Consider the following 4,111-nt stretch of genomic DNA (forward strand, 5'->3'; position numbering starts at 1 on the left):
ATCTGCTTCAAGGTTGGACGTGTTGTTGGTTCAGAGATGGTCTTCTGCAGACCTTGGTTGTAACCAGTGGTTATTTGAGTTACTGTTGCTTTTCTATCATCTTGAACCAGTCTGGCCATTCTCCTCTGACCTCTGGCATCAACAAGGCATTTTCACCCAGAGAACTGCTGCTCTCTGGATATTCTCTCTTTTTCAGACCATCCTCTGTAAACCCTAGAAATGGTTGTGTGTGAAAATCCCAGCAGTTTCTGAAATACTCAACAGCCATGCTACGTTTAAAGTCACTTAAATCACCTTTCTTCCCCATTCTGATGCTCAGTTTGAACTTCAGCAGGTCGTCTTGACCATGTCTACGTGACTAAATACATCCAGTTGCTGCCATGATTGGCTAATTAGCTATTTGTGTTAACCAGCAGGTGAACGGGCGTACCTAATAAAGTGGCCAGTGAGTGTATGTGTGTATGTATAAGAGTACCATGAGAAATGTCTTGATAAAATAATCAAAAGGCATTGCAGAGGTGAATTTTATATGTAGGAATTTAACTTTGTTGTCTATGAGCAAACAAATACAAACACTAATGAGCTAAAATCACCTTCACCATCTTTATTCAGCACTCTGATTTTGCGCAGGCAATTTAGTGATATCCTCCTAGTTGAGGTCTTCACCAGTATTGAAATAAAATCCAGGGTCTTCTTTGAGACCAAGACAAGACCGAGTAAAAATATGGTCAAGTGGGAGCCCAGTGGTTTAGTGGGTAGAGCTGGTATTCCATAAATGAAGGCAATGTCCTTGCAGCAGTGACTGTGGGTTTGATTCCAGCCTGTGCCCCCTTGCTGCATGTCATCCTCTTTCTCTCCCTCTCTCATGCTTAGACTGTCCTATCTAAGAAAGCCAAAAAGATCATCTTAAAAAAAGAATATGGTCAAGTTTGAGACCAGACTGAGACCTTCAAAGAGTGGTCTTGAGACCAAGATCAATCCTTACTACAACACTGATAAACAGTTTAGAAGCTAAAATTAACTGTAACAACCATGTGTTTGTTCAGAATTACCATGGTAACACTTGATATTTGAGCCCTGTCCCTGCAGTGATAAATTAATTCATACTAAAAGCATTATGATGATGATGATGATGATTATTCTTATTCTTATTAGTAGTAGTAGTATTATGTAGTATTGTTATTAGTAGTATTTACTAAATGTAAATCTTAGTATAAGAAGCAATATCTCAATGGAAAAATATTTAATTACAACTGAAGTCCTGTTTTTATAATGTTTAGTATGAATGTAAACAAGTATCTGCAGTAAAATACACTGAGGTAGCAGATGTAGAGCAAAATATGGAGTTTTGAATCCGGCTGCATTAAAGTAATACTTCACCCACAAAATTTATCCATCATTTATGTCATGTTACCTTGAGTTTGTGAAGAAAACCTTATATTTCTCACATGCCTGCAGTAAGTGAAGAGTCCCAAAATGGCAAACATTGTTGATTAATTAGAGTCATTGGGGACCATGTTTAATAAGGAGCTAAATCAGGACAAAAAGCAATGATATTATGTGTTTTGTAATTTGAAAACTTTTTGCCCTGATTTAGCTTCATATGTTTAACAACATCTGTTTATAAACTCTCACAAAATTGCAGCAGTATAATCCAAATCTCATGTATCCAGTCATATGCATTAATTTTCCTTCAGCCCTTTCTGACTGGAAGTAAAATTAAAACTTATCGGAACTAAAGGTGAAACTTATTTATGCCTCTACATGTTGTCCCGTTGACTAGGGGCTGAAGATAATCAGCATTAAAGCAGCATTGTTGTGTGGTTCTGGCCAAAGTGGTGCTCAGTCTGATTAAATCTCACCTGGTGGGTGGTTTAGGCAAGAGAATGCAAAATATTCTGTGGTCTGAAAGTATAATTTGTTTCTCCTGAAAAAAAAAATCAGAATATGAGCCACTAGCTTCAGAATGTACTGAAGTAAAAACAGAAATATTTTGCTTTGAGATTGTGAAGTACTGTTTATACAGCTTGTAACAGCAGAATGTGACTGAAACACTTAAATATCCCCATAGGACACCAGGCATTGTTCAGATGCTACAGAATTTATCAACATTTGATTTCACATTGACTGAAAATATCTGACATATAGACAGTCTGAATTTTCTAAAGGCCATGGATGCCAAAGCTACACGTCACCAAACAACTGTATCAGTCCAAGCTATGTGGCCTGGCAGGTTTTTATGACTTGGTGACATCACTCGACCTCATGGATATGTGACTGACACATGTGCAGCCAGCAGAGGGCAACATTACGTCTAGAAAACCACGTTAACAGTGCAATATACCACCTATACACATTTCCAGCAAATTAGCCTCCAGTGTAAACTCCTCAGTGTGGCTCCGAGGGGCAAAATATCTTTCTAGACAGTCTTCTTTGTTCCTCCGTCATTTCAGCAGTCTTCAAAGACTCTCAGCTTGACAGAGTGCAAATTGAATGTCACAAAACCTGTAGCCTTCAAAACCTAAAATAGCCTATAAATTTTCATCATCATTGACATTTACAAGACAGTTTTTTAAGAGCAGCGTTTCATCCTCCTCAGAAATGAGTCTTTTGATAATATTTTTGACACGGGGAGCTTGAAGGTTTCCTGCCCATCTGAATTAATAAGTGAGTTGCAGCTCCATCCAGGTGCACACGGGAGGAAATGATGATAAGGGCTGTTAGTTTGCCACACATCAAATCAACTTCAGGTTTTTCTTGCAACAGAAGTCAAGTGAAATGTTCAGTGTCAGGGAGTAACTAGTTACATGTAATCAAATTACAATATAGGCTAAATGTAATTGTCATTAGTTACAGTTCATTCTGTTGCTTTGCATCTTTTCACCTTGCAGGAATGCCTTCTTTTGACATAGCCTATTTCTGAACAGCTTTGTTGCCCAGTTTAAAACATTTGTAAGCAATCAAATGTAATGCATTACATTTGATTGATGGAGTGATTAAAATAGTTACATTAGCCCTTCTTTTCATACTTAAATAGGAAGCCATAAGAATTGTGAACAAAACCTCATACAGAGAACCAACAAACTCACTATTTATTAAACTAAATATACTTAAATTTGAAGATTTTGTCAACTTTTGTACAGGGCAAACAAGAAAAACAATTATTACCTGAAAGTATCCAAAAGTTGTTTCAAAGGAGAGAAAGTCAGCATGCTTTGAGAGGTGTTTTTATGTTCAAAAAACCATTGGTGAGGACCAATGCCAAACTACATTGTATCTGAGTTTATGGAGCAGTTGTCCTGAGGAACTGAAACATGCAGAACATTAAGTAGGTTTAAGCAAAAATTTAAAAATAATGTATTGATCAAATATGGAAATAGATGATCAGACTGTAATACTGATGTAGAAGAAAATGGTGCAGGGAACTTAAATCGCGCAAGTTGCCTTTTGTAAGTTGTATTTTGTGTGTTTTATTTGGTCTTTGTTGCTATTTTGCCTTGTTTGCCTGTTTTGGTTTGTTTTGTTGTCGATTGTTACACGTGAATTGCTGTTAAGGGGGTAGCTGCTATAAGATGTACACCTTTTTTGGGCTGCAGAAGTGTCCAAGTTATGTTAAATGACTTTGTAAAGTTTTGCACTGTACTATTTAAGTATCTGCCACTTTCTGTGAGAGGCTTGGATTTGTAGATTAATACATGATGTTCTTATTCTATTTGCAAACTTGTAATCTGTAACTCATGACATCTCAAAGCAAACCTCTCCCATAAGTGGAAATATTATATTTCCAGACATGCTATTAAACTTTTACAGTTGCCAGAATGGTCACTTTTGCAGCACCAGTCCCTGCTGATATTTTCACCTTTTTACCGTAATGTATTTATTGCAATTAAATCAATAAAACACACTTTTACTTTGGAAACTCAGGCTTCATTGTTTGACTGATTGGAACATTCGGCTGGTTAAGTGCTGCCTTCATCAACAGTTAGAAATGTGGCGACTCGGTGAGAAAGTGGGTGCGTGGGCCTGTGTGATAGTCGTGCTGTAATATTATGTGGGATGGGTATCGCTAACTGGAAGTGAGAACCGGTTGTCTAGCAGTATGAACACTATG

Source organism: Epinephelus moara, chromosome 16, assembly GCF_006386435.1.
Source record: "Epinephelus moara isolate mb chromosome 16, YSFRI_EMoa_1.0, whole genome shotgun sequence".
NCBI classification, from domain to species: Eukaryota; Metazoa; Chordata; class Actinopteri; order Perciformes; family Serranidae; genus Epinephelus; species Epinephelus moara.